This window comes from Chionomys nivalis, chromosome 20, assembly GCF_950005125.1.
Source record: "Chionomys nivalis chromosome 20, mChiNiv1.1, whole genome shotgun sequence".
Taxonomy (NCBI): domain Eukaryota; kingdom Metazoa; phylum Chordata; class Mammalia; order Rodentia; family Cricetidae; genus Chionomys; species Chionomys nivalis.
Window position 1 is genome coordinate 5,785,347 of NC_080105.1, and position 17,214 is coordinate 5,802,560.

The window sequence follows — 17,214 nt, forward strand, 5'->3', positions numbered from 1 at the left end:
TTATGTATACAGTATCTGTCTACATGTATCCCTGCAGGCTAGAAGAGGGCACCAGATCTCATTATAGATGACTGTGAGCCACCATGCAGTTGCTGAGAATTGAGCTCAGGACTTCTGGAAAAACAGCCAGTGCTCTTAACCTCTGAGCCATCTCTCCAGCCCCTTATATCTTAAATCAACCCATTTCTATTGATCTGTGTATAGTCACGTGGCTGTGTGGGTAAAGTTCCATCAGGAGTCTGTCTCCGGTGGGGCTACATGGTGTCTCCTTGACTCTGCCTACTCTCTCCTCCTCTATCTGCTTGGAACTCCTGCCTTGTCCTATTCTGCTAAGCCACTGGCCAAAACAGATTTATTCATTAACCAACAAAAGCATCACATAGATAGGAGGAGTTCCCACACCAACGAGGCAGGGACTCCAACCCTCAGTCCTGCTTTCAGCTCCTCACTGGAGAAGTCTAGGCAGAGGCTCCGCCTCTGAGCCACGCCCCCAACTCCTCACTGGAGGATTCTAGGCCAGGATCCACCCTGAGCCACGCCCCCAGGACCTCACTGGGGATTCTAAGATGGGGATCCACCCCTGATTCATGCCCCAACCCCTCATTGGAGGATTTTAGGCTGTAACTTCACCTCTGAGCCACACCCCCAGCTTCTAGGTTCTGGATCTGAGGTCCAGGCTTGGTCAAGGATCCTCAGAGACACAAGGTGTAATCAGAGGTCCCCACATGTCCTTTGAGACTCAAGATGGACCTGTTCCCCACCCCAGAAAGCTGGAGTCACTCCTGACTTGGATCCCATCCACTCTTCCCTTCTGCGTACGTCACATGCACAGCCTCCTCACAAATCCTGACCGACCCGTGCAGACAGGCAGTCTAAGGCGGGAGTCCATCAAAGCCCTCCTGGCCTGTAGGTGTAGTGCGATTAATAAAAACCCAGAGACAGAAATTGGGGTTCAGCCCGAAGATCAGAAAAATAAAATAGCCAGCCACTGGCTCTTACCTCTGCCTCAGTCCGAAATGGCGATCCTGCCTCCAGGAATCCTCAGAATGAGAACTGTCTCCTCCCGTTTTATATTTCTCTCTAGGGCTGGGATTAAAGGTGTGTGTCACCACTGCCCGGTCTGTAAGGCTGACTCTCTGATCTTCAGGCAAGCTTTACTTATTAAAATACAATGAAATATTACTACACTTCCCTTTTTGTCTAAAATAAAAAGAAAGCTATAACTAATATAAGAAAAGTATATACAATAAATACAATGACTGTATACAATCTATAAGGCAATATATCAACAATGTCTAGTCAGTTAACAATTGATAAATTCAGAGAAAATACTCCATATCTATCTTATCTTGGTGAATCCAAAGTCTTATATCTAATTTACATTCTATCGTAACTTGCTTTCTGTGTCCAGCAAACCATAGCTATAACAAATCTTCAGTTCCCTCAGAGACCCAATAAAGAAATAATATTAACTTAGTAAGCAGGAAGTGAAAGCAAGGAACTTCCAAAAAATGTAAGGAATGACAGAAACAGATGGCTGCCTGGACCATCACCCAAAGTTCCTCTGCAATGTTGGGGCATCCATCTTAGGCCTACAGGCCTAGCATATCTGACAGACTTTTCTGTGAAGCAGGATATTCTAAGGGCTGTCCCTCCTTGCCTTGACAATGTCTGGCAGTCACTTTGTTTTCTGTCCTGCTTGTCCAGTTAGGACAGCACACGGTCAGCAGTCGCAGTAAGGACATTTTCCTGCTCTGTGGCTCCCTTTTGCCACAAAGAAAGTAAAACTCTAAGAGGCATTCTTCTCTGAAGTAGATTGGTGCTGCCAGACATGCCTCTTTGTCATAGAAAGGAGCTAATGTTATTAAAACATCTTAAATGCCATATTCTGTAGATCTCTGAAGTGTTTGAAGATGATCTGTCTTTATAAAATATATCCTTGTTTGACCTTGAAAACATAACTAATGTACTGTAAGTTCAATTATAATAGGTGACTAATTACTAGCCTGTATTTCTTTATTATCCTAAACAGTTGGTAATGATAACTTTCAAAAACTAGAAATTTGCTTTACATTGTTAAATGAGTTGTATGGGTACAATACCTTGAACAAGAGTACAAAATATAGACAGCATGTCCTAAAAAATTTAATCTTATTGTACATTCTCTTTTTTTCTTTGCAAAATAAGAACCTTGAATCTTAATTTCCTTTGATTAGTTTTTTCCTGAACATTATCAATAATAACTTGTAACTAGCCTCCTAAAAAAAAAGAAAAATAGTCCACAATCCATTGAACAAACAAAAACCACCCACCCTAACTCTTGGTAATGTGGGTGTCATATTTGGTTTTTTTTCTTTTTAATTGATATTTATTGAGCTCTACGTTTTTCTCTGCCCCCCCCGCCTCTTCCCTCCCCTGTTCAACCCTCCCCAAAAGTCCCCATGCTCCCAGTTTACTCAGGAGATCTTGTCTTTTTCTACTTTCTACTTCCCATGTAGATTAGATCCATGTATGTCTCTCTTAGTGTTCACATTGTTGTCTAAGTTCTCTGGGATTGTGGTTTGTAAGATGGCTTTCTTTGCTTTATGTTTAAAAACCATCTATGAGTGACTACATGTGATAATTGTCTTTCTGTGTCTGGGTTTCCTCACTCAAAATGATGTTTTCTAGCTCCATCCATTTTCCTGCAAAATTCAAGCTGTCGTTATTTTTTTCTGCTGTGTAGTACTCCATTGTGTAAATGGACCACATTTTCCTTATCCATTCTTCGATCAAGGGGCATTTAGGTTCTTTCCAGGTTCTATCTATGACAAAAAAAGCTGCTATGAACATAGTTGAGCACATGTCCTTGTGGCACGATTGAGCATCCTTTGGATATATACCCAAAAGCGGTATTACTGGGTCTTGAGGAAGGTTGTTTCCTAATTTTCTGAGAAATTGCCACACTGACATCCAAAGGGGTTGTACCAGCTTGCATTCCCACCAGCAATGCAGAAGTGTTCCCTTTTCCCCACAACCTCTCCAGCATAAGTTGTCCTCAGTGTTTTTGATCTTGGCCATTCTTACAGGTGTGAGATGGAATCTCAGAGTTGTTTTGATTTGCATTTCTCTGATGACTAAGAATGCTGAACATTTCCTTAAGTGTCTTTCAGCCATTTTAGATTCCTCTGTTTAGAGTTCTCTGTTTAGGTCTGTACTCCATTTTTTTTATTGGATTATGTGTTCTTTTGGTGTCCAATTTCTTGAGTTCTTTGTATATTTTGAAGATCATACCTCTGTCTAATGTGGGGTTAGTGAAAATCTTTTCCCATTCTGTAAGCTGTTGTTTTGTCTTGTTGACCATGTCCTTTGCTTTACAGAAGCTTTTAAGCTTTGGGGGCTGGGTGGTGGTGGCGCACGCCTTTAATCCCAGAACTTGAGAGGCAGAGGCAGGCGGATCTCTGTGAGTTCGAGACCAGCCTGGTCTACAGAGCTAGTTCCAGGACATGCTCCAAAGCCAAAGAGAAACCCTGTCTTGAAAAACCAAAAAAAAAAGAGAAAATTTAAAAAATTAAGCTTTAGGGGGTCCCATTTATTAATTGTTTCTCTCAGTGTCTGTGCTGCTGGGGTTATATTTAGGAAGTGGTTCCATGTGCCAATGCATTCCAGTGTACTTCCCACTTTCTCTTCTATAAGATTCAGTGTGGCTGACTTTATGTTGAGATCTTTGATACATTTGGACTTGAGTTTTGTGCATGGTGATAGATATGGGTCAATTTTCATTCTTCTACATGTTAATATCCAGTTATGCCAGCACCACTTGTTAGATATGCTTTCTTTTTTCCATTTGATTTTTTTTTTTTGCTTCTTTGTCAAAAATCAGGTGTTTGAACATGCAAGGATTGATGTCTGGGTCTTCTATTTGGTTCAATTGGTCCTCCTGTCTGTTTTTATGCCAATATCAGTCTGTTTTCAGTACTGTAGCTCTGTAGTAGAGTTTGAAGTCAGGGATTGTGATGCCTCCAGAAGTTCTTTTATTGCCCAGGATTGTTTTGGCTATCCTGGGTTTTTTGCTTTTCCTTATGAAGTTGAGTGCCGTTCTTTCGAGGTCTTTGAAGAATTTTGCTGGGATTTTGATGGGCATTGAAATGAATCTGTAGATTGATTTGGTAAGATTACCATTTTTACTGTGTTAATTCTGCCTACCCAAGAGCATGGGAGATCTTTCCTCTTTCTGGTGTCTTTTTCAATTTCTTTCTTCAAAGATTTAAAGTTCTTGGCCGGGCGGTGGTGGCGCACGCCTTTAATCCCAGCACTTGGGAGGCAGAGGCAGGCGGATCTCTGTGAGTTCGAGACCAGCCTGGTCTACAGAGCTAGTTCCAGGACAGGCTCCAAAACCACAGAGAAACCCTGTCTCGAAAAAAAAAAAAAAGACAAAGATTTAAAGTTCTTGTCATACAAGTCTTCCACTTGTTTGGTTAGAGTTACTCCGAGATATTTTTATGCTATTTGTGGCTATTGTGAAGGGTGTTGATTCTTTGATTTCTTCCCCAGCCCTTTTATCATCTATCTGTGTACAGGAGAGCTACTGATTTTTTTGTTAATCTTGTATTCTGCTACATTGTTGAAAGTGTTTATGAGTTGTAGAAGTTCCTTGGTAGAATTTTTGGGGTCACTTATGTAAGCTATCATATCATCAGCAAACAGTGAGAGTTTGACTTCTTCTTTTCCAATTTGTATCCCCTTGATCTCCTTTTTGTGTTTTATTGTTCTAGCTAGGACCTCAAGAACTATACTGAATAGGTATGGAGAGAGTGGACAACCTTGTCTTGTTCCTGATTTCAGTGGAATCGCTGCGAGTTTCTCTCCATTTAGTTTGATGTTGGCTGTTGGCTTGCTGTATATTGCCTTAATTATGTCTAGGTATGTTCCTTGTATCCCTGCTCTCTCCAAGATCTTTATCATGAAGGGATATTGTATTTTGTCAAAAGTTTTTTTTCGGGATCTAATGAGATGATCGTGTGGTTTTTATTTTTCAGTTTGTTTATATGGTGGATTATGTTGACAGATTTTCATATGTTGAACCATCCCTGCATCTGTGTGATAAAACTGACTTGACCATGGTGGATGATGGTTCTGATGTGTTCTTGGATTCAATTTGCCAGTATTTTATTTAGTATTTTTGCATCAATGATCATGAGTGAGATGTAATTCTCTTTCTTAGAAATGTCTTTCTGTGGTTTGGGTATCAGGGTAATTGTAGCCTCATAGCCGGGCGGTGGTGGTGCACACCTTTAATCCCAGCACTTGGGAGGCAGAGGCAGGCAGATCTCTGTGAATTTGAGACCAGCCTGGTCTACAAGAGCTAGTTCCAGGACAGGCTCCAAAACCACAGAGAAACCCTGTCTCAAAAAAAGCAAAAAAAAAAAAATGTAGCCTCATAAAAAGAGTTTGGCAATGTTCCTTCTGTTTCTATTGTGTGGAATAATTTGAGAAGTATTGGTATTAGTCCTCCTTTGAAGGTCTTGTAGAATTCTGTGCTGAAACCATCTAGTCCTGGGCTTTTTTTTTTTTTTTGGTTGGGAGACTTTTGATGAGGAGAATTCTTGGAAGGAGGAAGCCCATTCCTCCCCAGTCCTGCCCAGACACTGAAGAAGCAGGATGTGACCTGCCCACTGAAAAAGATACTGAGCCATATGGCTAACGTAGTTAAGAATAATGGGTTAATATAAATTATAAGAGTTAACAAGCCTTTAATCCCAGCACTTGGGAGGCAGAGGCAGGCGGATCTTTGTGAGTTCGAGACCAGCCTACTTGGGAGGCAGAGGCAGGCAGATCTTTGTAAGTTCGAGACCAGCCTGGTCTACAAGAGCTAGTTCCAGGACAGGCTCCAAAACCACAGAGAAACCCTGTCTCGAAAAAACCAAAAAAAAAAAAAAAAAAAAAAAAAAAGAGTTAACAAGAAGCCTGAGCTAATGAGCCAATCAGTTATAACTTATGGAGGCCTCTGTGTGATTTTTTGGGGGACCAAATGACTCTGGGAACTGTGCAGGACAGAAATCCCACAAGCAGGCCCTCATGTTACAGTGTGGGATTTTTCCAGCTTCTTTACATAGGCATTTAGTGCTATGAACTTTCCTCTTAACACTGCTTTCGTTGTGTCCCATAAATTCTGGTATGTTGTGTGGTCATTTTCATTGAATTTTAGGAAGTCTTTAATTTCTCCCTTTATTTCTTCCTTGACCCATTGGTGATTCAGGTGAGCATTGTTTAATTTCCATGTGTTTGTGGGTTTTCTGGAATTAGTATTGCTGTTGACTTCTGGTTTTATACCATGGTTATCTGATAAGGTACATTGGGTTGTTCCAATTTTTTTGTATTTGTTGAGTTTTGTTTTGTTTCTGAGTATGTGGTCAATTTTTGAGAAGATTCCATGAGGTGCTGAGAAGAAGGTATATTCTTTTCTGTTTGGATGGAATATTCTATAGATGTCTGTTAAGTCCATTTGAGTCATAACATCTGTTAGTTCTCTTATTTCTCTGTTCATTTTTTGTGTGATTGACCTGTCCAGTGGTGAAAGTGGAATGTTGAATTTTCCCACTATTAGTGTGTGGGGTTTAATGTGTGATTTAAGCTCTAAGTGTTTCTTTGACATATGAGGGTGCCCTTGTATTTGGGGCATAGATGTTCAGTATTGAGATTTCCTCTTGATGGAGTTTTTCCTGTGACTAACATGAATGACCTTCTTTGTCTCTTTTGACTGATTTTAGTTTGAAGTCTATTTTGTTAGATATTAGGATAGTTACACCCACTTGTTTTCTAGGTCTATTTGATTGGAATATTTTTTCCTCCCAACCCTTTACTCTGAGATGGTGTCTGTTCTTGAGGTTGAGATGTGTTTCTTGTATGCAGAAAATGGATGGATTCTGTTTTTGTATGCAATCTGTTAGCCTGTGCCTTTTTATAGGTGAGTCGAGTCCATTTATATTAAGAGATATTAATGAAGCCGGGCGGTGGTGGCGCACACCTTTAATCCCAGTGCTCGGGAGGCAGAGGCAGGCGGATGTCTGTGAGTTTGAGGCCAGCCTGGTCTACAAGAGCTAGTTCCAGGACAGGAACAAAAAAAGCTATGAAGAAACCCTGTCTCAAAAATACAACAAAGAGAGAGAGAGAGAGAGAGAGAGAGAGAGAGAGAGAGAGAGATATTAATGACCAGTGATTGCTATCTCCTGTTTAGTTTTCATGGTTGGTCATGTTAATTGGTGCATTTTTTCTTCTTTGGGATTTGCTGCTATGAGATCATCAATTGTCTGTGTTTTTGTTGGTGTAGCCGACTTCCTTGGGTTAGAGTTTTCCTTCTAGTATTTTGTGTAGGGCTGGGTTTGTGGAGAGATATTAGTGAAATCTGGTTTTGTCATGGAATATCTTCTTTTGTCCTTCTATGGTGATTGACAGTTTTGCTGGGTATAGTAGTCTGGACTGGCATCCATGGTCTCTTAATGTCTGCATAATGCTTGACCACAACCTTCTGGATTTCATTGTCTTCATTGAGATGTCAGTTGTAATTCTATAGAAAGGTAGATAGGTCTGCCTTCATGTTACTTGACCTTTTTCCTTTGTAGCTATTAATATTCTTTCTTTACTCTGTATAGTTAGTCTTTTGATTATTATGTGGTAAGAGGACTTTTTTTTTTTGATCCAGTCTTTTGTGTTTTGTAAGCTTCTTGTATCTTCACAGGCATATCTTTCTTTAGGTAGGGAATTTCTTCTATGATTTTGTTAGATAAATTTTCTGTGCCTTTGAGCTGAACATCTTCTTTTTCTTCTATACCTATTATTCTAAGATTTGGCCTTTTCATGGTGTCCCATTTGGGTTAAGCTTTTGTTAGGTTTAATGTTTTCTTTAACTGATGAGTCTATTTCATCTATTGTATCTTCAATGCTTGAGATTCTCTCTTCCATCTCCTGTATTCTGCTGTTCATGCTTGCGTTTGTGGTTCCTTGATGTAGGAGGGTCATCTGTCTATGTGTTACTTTCATTGGTTAAATAAAGAAACTGCCTTGACTTTTTGATAGGGTAGGAATTAGATAGGTGGAGTAGACTGAACAGAATGCTGGGAGAAAGAAACAGAGCCAGGCAGATGCCATGAAGCTCCGGCCCCAGATGGACATAGGCTAGAATCTTCCCAGTAAGCCACCACCTTGGGGTGCTACACAGATTATTAGAAATGGGTTAATCAAGATGTGAGAATTAGCCAGTAAGAGGCTAGAAATAATGGGCCAGGCAGTGTTTAAATGAATACAGTTTCTGTGTTATTATTTCTGGGGCTAAGCTAGCCGTGCGGGAGCTGGGCAGGATGAAAAGCAGACCTGCTTGTCTCATCACTACAGTTCCTGATCTTTTTCTCATGATTTCTGTTTGTATAATTCCTTTGGCTTGTGTTTTCTTTATTGTTTCTATTTCTGTTTTCTAGTCTTGAATAGTTTCTTTTATATGTTTGATTTCTTTTTCTTGGTTTTCTTTAAGATTTGCTGATGTCTTCCAAGTTTTTATTTGTCTTTTCCTTGGTTTCTTTAAGGAAATTTCTCATTTAATTTTTAAGAATTTCAAACATTCTCTTGAAGTTATTTTTTAGGTCATTTTATTCTGGTTCATCCATATTTGGTTGTTCAGGTCTTGCTGTTGTAGGGTCTTTGGGTTTTACTGGTGTTGTGTTGCTCTTTATGGTGTAGCATGTGATCTTACCTTTTCTACTCATCTTTTCCTCTAATAGGTGTGGTCTGGACTGTCTGAGATTCTGTTGATTAATCTTCTAGGTGCCAGTGGATCCGAGGCTCAGATGGTTGTTCCTCGTGGTACAGTCAGTAACACGGTTCTAGTTACCCCGTTGGTCACTCTTGTTCCTGGAGATGGCTCAGCACTCCTGTGTTTTGCTCTGCTCTGTGTCAGTTTGCTGTGTCAGGCCTACTTTGGCCCAGGTTGCCAGCTTTGCCCTGATTCTGTACATCCTGGTCTGGATCCCCTCCTGCAGAAGTCCCTGGCTTGGAGTTGGACCTGTTCTGGTGGAAATTGCTGACTCTGGGTTAGATCACTGACTCAGTCCTGATCCTCCAGGGTACAGGGGACTGGGTTGGCTCCCTGGACTTGATTGATTTGCTCCAGGCTTCTGCTCCCTGTGAAGCTTGTTTCCTCAGGCTCTCTCTGTCCTAGGAGTCTCATTCAGAGCCACTCCTGTGGAATTTGTTGCCCAAGGTGGATTTCCTTGCCTCAGGGCAAATGTGGCTTAGGTTACCAGCTTTGCCCTGATTCTGTACATCCTGGTCTGGATTCCCTCCTGCAGAAGTTTCTGGGTTGGAATTGGACCTGGAAACGTTTCTGACTCTGGTCTACTGCCTCGGGGGTCTCAGGCTTGGGTGCTCCTGGACCCTTAGAGGACCTGCTTACTCCCTCAGAGGTTCCAGACTCATGCTCTCAATCCACAGAGGTTCCAGGTTCCTGCCTATTCCCTTTGATGTCCCAGACCAATGCCTGGATCCACAGAGGTCCTGGTTCAGGCCTACTCCCTCTGAGGACCCAGACTCACACCTGACCCCTCCGAGATGTCTGGCTCCTGCCTACTCCCTCAGCGTTCCTAGATTCACACCCAGACTGGCTCAGGCCTAGTTCCACGGAGTTCCTGTACTCCCGCCCAGACCCACAAGGGTCCTGGCTTAGGTTTACTCCCTTGAAGGTCCCAGATTCACATTCGGACCCTCAGGGGTCTCTGGCTCTGGCTCACTCGCTCAGTAGTTACTTCCCTGTACCTGTTCCAGTGGAGATCACTGACTCTGGATCTGGTCACTGGCTCAGTCCTGATCCGCCAGTGTCCCGGGAGTGGGTTGGCTTCCAGGACTGGATTTGCTCCTCAGGTGTCATATTCTTAAATTTACTTTCTCGGGCTGGAGAGATGGCTCAGAGGTTAAGAGCACTGGCTGCTCTTCCAGAGGTCCTGAGTTGAATTCCCAGCAACCACATGGTGGCTCACAACCATCTATAATGAGATCCGGTGCCATCTTCTGGCCTGCAGGCATACATGGAGGCAGAATTTTGGATACATAATAAATAAACAAATCTAAATAAATAAATAAACCTCTAAAAATTTACTTTCTGCTGTCTGGGTGTGGCAGTATCTTTAAGGGATACTGAAAACAAAAATTTGGGTTAATTGTCAAGTCCTGGGAGAGGTAGTCATGTCAGTTTTGTCCAGACTATGCATAATGAGAAAGCCCTGGCTACATGGGCTGAATCATCTCAGCTATCCGCCTGGAAATTATTCTGAGCAGTTTGTAGTCCAAAGTTGATTTTAAAGTGGTGCTATCAGCTGAATTGCGTCATAGTATCCAGGTGGAATTGTTGTTGTGGGGCCCCATCTTCTTCCTGGAGATTTCAGAGATTACTGTAGGAAATTTTACTGTTTATTGTGGAAAACTTAAACATTATTCATATCAAAGTGGAAAGTTTGAATTTCGATAGATATGTATTCAAAAAAGGTGTCACAGAGTCAAAAATAGGTGTAGGGAAAAGTAGAATTTTTAAAAGCAAAGTTTTGATAACCTTAGACCCTAGATTTTTATCTCCTTTCTGTGCCACACCAGGTGGCTCTCCTAATAAGAGAAACACTGATTTTTTTTCTTTTAACAACATGCTTGGATTTAGAGATGGAAAGTCACTGTCCAACTCCAAAGCCAGTTTTGACTTATTTGGGTGGGAGGTTGAGACAGGGTTTCTCTGTAGCTTTGGAGCCTATCCTGGAACTAGCTCTTGTAGACCAGGCTGGTCTTAAACTCACAGAAATCCACCTACCTCTGCCTTCCAAGTGTTGGGATTAAAGGAGTGCGCCACCACTGCCCAGCTTCCAGTTCTGTTTGTGTGTGTGTCATTTTTATTGATATTTATTGAGCTCTACATTTTTCTCTGCTCCCCTCCCTGCCTCTCCCCTCCCCCTTCAACCCTCCCCCAAAGTCCCCATGCTCCCAATTTACTCAGGAGATCTTGTCTTTTTGTAATTTCTACTTCCCATGTAGATTAGATCTATGTAAGTCTCTCTTAGTGTCCACATTGTTGTCTAAGTTCTCTGGGATTGTGGTTTGTAGGCTGGTTTTCTTTGCTTCATGTTTAAAAACCGCTTATGAGTGAGTACATGTGATAATTGTCTTTCTGTGTCTGGGTTTCCTCACTCAAAATAATGTTTTCTTTTTCTTTTCTTTTCTTTTTTCTTTCTTTTTTTTTTTTTTTTTTTTTTTTTTTGGTTTTTTCAAGACAGGGTTTCTCTGTGGTTTTGGAACCTGTCCTGGAACTAGCTCTTGTAGACCAGGCTGGTCTCGAATTCACAGAGATTCACCTGCCTCTGCCTCCCAAGTGCTGGGATTAAAGGCATGCGCCACCACCACCCGGCTCAAAATAATGTTTTCTAGCTCCATCCATTTTCCTGCAAAATTCAAGCTGTTGTTATTTTTTTCTGCTGTGTAGTACTCCACTGTGTAAATGTACCACATTTTTCTTATCCATTCTTTGACTGAGGGGCTTTTAGGTTGTTTCTAGGTTCTGGCTATGACAAACAAAGCTTCTATGAACATAGTTGAGCACATGTCCTTGTGGCACGATTGAACATCCTTTGGATATATACCCAAAAGTGGTATTACTGGGTCTTGAGGAAGGTTGTTTCCTAATTTTCTGAGAAATCGCCACACTGACATCCAAAGGGGTTGTACCAGCTTGCATTCCCACCAGCAATGCAGAAGTGTTCCCTTTTCCCCACAACCTCTCCAGCATAAGTTGTCATCAGTGTTTTTGATCTTGGCCATTCTTACAGGTGTGAGATGGAATCTCAGAGTTGTTTTGATTTGCATTTCTCTGATGACTAAGGATGTTGAACATTTCCTTAAGTGTCTTTCAGCCATTTTAGATACCTCTGTTGAGAGTTCTCTGTTTAGGTCTGTACTCCATTTTTTTTATTGTGTTCTTTTGGTGTCCAATTTCTTGAGTTCTTTGTATATTTTGAAGATCTCTGATGTGGGCTTAGTGAAGATCTTTCCCATTCTGTAGGCCGTTGTTTTGTCTTGTTCACTGTATCCTTTGCTTTACAGAAGTTTTCATTTTCAGGAGGTCCCATTTATTAATTCTTTCTCTCAGTGTCTGTGCTACTGGGGTTCTATTTAGGAAGTGGTCTCCTGTGCCAATGCGTTCAAGTGAACTTCCCATCCAGTTCTGATTTTCGAATGAGTTGAAACTACCTTTATATTGAGAAGTGAGGAAATATGTATGCTTAGGTAATGAAATTTTACCCTGCAGAGAATATTGGTATCATAAGTCAGATTTTTTTTTGGCTCAGTGATTATTTATGGGTAACTATTTTTTCTCCTTTGTATATCTAGATGTCCAAGATCTTTTGACTTCTTGAAAATGAATATTTTCTATTTTTCTGCAAAGACAAGAACAGAAACTTGCTCCAACCCTTGTGAGGTTTCCTTATAACCTGAAAGATTGTTACCTCTGTGGGTGAGCTGACATTTCTCTTTATCAAGAGGTTTCTCCTTTTCAAACTTAATCTTTATTAATTGTGATGGTATCCATAACTTTTATTCTCCCATGAAACAAGAGGAAACCCCCTTCCCCAATGTAGGATATCTCCTGGTTTTCATTCTGAGGTCAACACATGCCTGAAGTACACTGGCTGATTTAATTCAGAAATTTCTTCTTCTATTATCCAATGTCTCTCTGCAGCTGTTGTTCCTTTCTCATTAAGGTTAAGAAAATCCAATGTTAATAAAGCATTATACAATCTATTTGGGGGCCATTTATCATCCTCTTTTGTTTATTTAACATATCCTTTATAGTTCAGTTTGATCTTTCTATAACAGCCTGACCTGTAGGACTGTTTGGAATTTCTGTAATATGTTATATTACAGTAAATGAAAAACTGTTTCATTTTCTTAGAGACATATGCTGGGGCATTTTCTGTCTTTATTTGTGCAGGTATACCCATCATGGCCATAACTTCTAATAAATGTGTGATTACAGAATTAGCCTTTCTAAACTCAAAGCAGGTGCCCACTGAAAACCTGAGTAGGTGTCAATGGTATGGTGTACATATTTTAATTTTCCAAATTCTACAAACTGGAACACATCCATCTGCCAGATTTCATATCTCTGAGTACCATTTGGGTTACTTCCTGCAGGCAATAGTCAATAGTGTTTTGTTGTACAAAGAACAAGTAGGAGATTTCCTTATAATTTCCTTGGCTTGTTGTTACATAAGGGAAACGTTTTTAAAACCTTTGCTATTGAAATTACATTTTTTATAAAATTCTGAGGCCTTCAGCACACTTCTAATCAATAATTGACCAGTTTCTGCATTACCTTGTGCTAGAGGACCTGGCAGACCCACATGGAATTGGCCGTGTGTTATGTATATGGGACAAAGCCTATTCCTGATTATATCTTGAACCTGATTAAATAATGAAGTCAATTCTGTATTATCTGGTATAAATTCAGTGGTTTCAATAAGTAAGATAACTCTTTCTGCATGTTGGGAATCAAGGACTATATTAAGATTATCTTTAAAATCCCTTAGCACCATGAGAACAACCTATAATACTGACTTTTGGACAGAATCTTAAGGGCTTTGATCTGCTTTACTTAAATTTTCTGATTTGTAACCCACCTTTCCTGATTTATTTTGTCAGTAGAGAATTAGGGGCTCCAGTTATTGGTGTGCCCCATACAATGCAGTGAAGGATACAGCAGGTACTACAACTTCTGCTGGGTCTACACCTGATAATTGACAAAGTCTCGATTTTCCTTTTATAATTAACCCAGAGACTTTTTCCACATAAGTTTTTAATTTTTTACATGGTATATGTGGTAAAGAAAGATCCAATATAAGATAATATCTTCCCCCTGCATTAAAATTCCTGTAGGGGAACATGACCAGAATGCAGTTAAGATTCGGATCCACACGATCCACGTGTGCCTCCTGTAATTTCTCTTCAATCAAGCCAATTCTCTCTTAGCTTCAGTTGATAATTCCCTGGGGCTATTTAAGCCCCTGTCGTCGTCTAATGTTTTGTTTCAGTTAATCAGTCCTCAGGTTTTATTCCTATAGTGGGTCACAGACTGGAAATGCCTCCTAGCAGTCTTTGGAAGTCATTAACTTTCTGCAATTAATCTCCTAATTTGCACTTTTTGTGGTCTAACTTTCTGTAAATCTGTTTTATAACCTAAATAATTGATAGAATTTCCTTTGTACTTTTTCAGGAGCAATTTGTAATCCCCAACAAGGCTAAGCCTTCCTTACTTATTCAAACATTAAAGTATCTACATTTAAATCAGATAGCAAAATATCACCCATGTAATGGCAAACTATAGATTCAGAAAATTGCTTGAGTATCATTTCCAATGGTTGATTTATTGGTATGGGGTAGGGCTATTTAACATTACCTTGGAAGAACCATCTATTGATATCTTTTATTACGTTGAGAATTATAGGTAGGCACTGTGAAGGCAAATTTTTCTCTGTCCTTTTCTTGTAAAGGTATAGTGAAGGAACTATCTTTTAAATCAGTAACTATGAGAGGCCATCCTTTAGGCAATAAGGAAGGCAGAGGAATTCCAGATTGTAGAAGGACCAAAGGTTGGATAACCTTGTTGACACCTCTTAGATCTGTTACAATTCTCCATTTTCCAGATTTCTTTTTAACAACGAATACAGGAGAAGTCCAAGGACTGGTTGATTTTTCAATATGGTGAGCACCTAGTGGCTTCTGTACCCGCTGTTCTAAAGCCTGCAGTTTGTCTTCTCATAAAGGCCCTTGCTTAACCCATACAGGTCTGTCTGTCAACCATTTTAAAGCTAGGATCTTTTGGTACCTCTGAGAGTTTGCTAGTTGTTATTGTCTGGTTCTTTTACAGTCAACTATTGTTTTATAAAGTACCTTATAATATCATCCCCAGAAACATGAATTGGTTTGTGGTCCGTGGTCTATTTCTGAGACTGCAGAAGTGTTTATCTGGGTATTCCATTGCTGCAACGGACCATGAATCCACAGATTCACTGCTATATTAACCACCTATGTCCTCAGCCTTCCTCTCTGTCCTCTGCCTCTGTGCATTCAACTCGTCTTGTGCTTTGTTTCATGTGAGATAGGGTTCCGGTTCCTAGGAATCGAACACCTGCCTTTTGAAGAGGCCAATCTGGATGCCAAGATTCTGGAGTAATAACATCCAAGAGTTGTCAACAAGGTTATCCAACCTTTGGTCCTTCTACAATCTGGAATTCCTCGGCCTTCCCTATGGCCTAAAGGATGACCTCTCATAGTTATTGATTTAAAAGATAGTTTCTTCACTATACCTTTACAAGAAAAGGACAGAGAAAAATTTGCCTTCACAGTGCCTACCTATAATAATTCTCAACCTAATAAAAGATATCAATAGATGGTTCTTCCAAGGTAATGTTAAATAGCCCTACCCCGTACCAATAAATCAACCATTGGAAATGATACTCAAGCAATTTTCTGAATCTATAGTTTGCCATTACATGGGTGATATTTTGCTATCTGATTTAAATGTAGATACTTAAATGTTTGAATAAGTAAGGAAGGCTTAGCCTTGTTGGGGATTACAAATTGCTCCTGAAAAAGTACAAAGGAAATTCTATCAATTATTTAGGTTATAAAACAGATTTACAGAAAGTTAGACCACAAAAAGTGCAAATTAGGAGATTGATTGCAGAAACTTAATGACTTCCAAAGACTGTTAGGAGGCATTTCCAGTCTGTGACCCACTATAGGAATAAAACCTGAGGACTGATTAACTGAAACAAAACATTAGATGACGACAGGGGCTTAAATAGCCCCAGGGAATTATCAACTGAAGCTAAGAGAGAATTGGCTTGATTGAAGAGAAATTACAGGAGGCACACGTGGATCGTGTGGATCCGAATCTTAACTGCATTCTGGTCATGTTCCCCTACAGGAATTTTAATACAGGGGGAAGATACTATCTTAGATTGGATCTTTCTTTACCACATATACCATATAAAAATTAATTAATAGATTTTGATTGCCAATTTCAACAGTATGAATACTTTCAGATAATCTCTCAGTAAGGTTTCATAACCCATTGCCATGGAGCGGCTTTTGCCTGACAAATTATGGTTGCCATTTTCAATGGTATGGAACCTTTCAGCAGCTTCTCATTATCATTTCTTTTTTAATGCAAATATAATTTTTAAATATTTATTTATTTATTATGTACACAATATTCTGTCTGTATGTCTGCAGGCCAGAAGAGGGCACCAGACCTCATTCCAGATGGTTGTGAGCCACCATGTGGTTGCCGGGAATTGAACTCAGGACCTTTGGAAGAGCAGGCAATGCTCTTAGCCCCTGAGCCACCTCTCCAGCCCAGTCTGTATCATTTCTAAAAGTTTCTCATTCTTGGGCTTGGAGAGACGGCTCAGCGGTTAAGAGCACTGGCTGCTCCTCCAGAGGACCTGGGTTCAGTTCCCAGCACCCACATGGCAGCTCACAACCGCCTGTAGCCTCAACTCCCTGGAAGCTGACACCTTTACACCAATACACATAAAATAAAGTTCAAATGAATTAATAAAAAAGTTTTTCTTGACGCTGTTATCAAACCATGTCTTTAAGAATAATATGAATTATCAAACTACTAGGTGCTATGTCTAAGAATGCACACATCCCAGGTAGGTCATATGCTTCTTTTAGAGTTCCCTCCTTATTAGAAATGCAAAGGTTATTAAATTCCTGGATGGTAGTATTATCTGCCATTATCTGTTAAAATCCTGGCTCAGATGAGAATTTTAAGGAGTAATAATGATGTGGACCAGCAGGTGTCGCAGTTATACCACTAAAGAAGTCCAGAGACGCTGCACTCTGGGCTTATTCCAGAGTCAATAACGTGGGTTTTCTTTTTTTTTTAATTTTTATTTTTTTATTTATTTTTTTTTTTTGGTTTTTCGAGACAGGGTTTCTCTGTGGTTTTGGAGCCTGTCCTGGAACTAGCTCTTGTAGACCAGGCTGGTCTCGAACTCATAGAGATCCGCCTGCCTCTGCCTCCCGCGTGCTGGAATTAAAGGCGTGCGCCACCACCGCCCGGCTACGTGAGTTTTCTTTTTTTTTTTTTTTCTTTCTTTCTTTCTTTCTTTCTTTCTTTATTTATTTATTTATTTATTT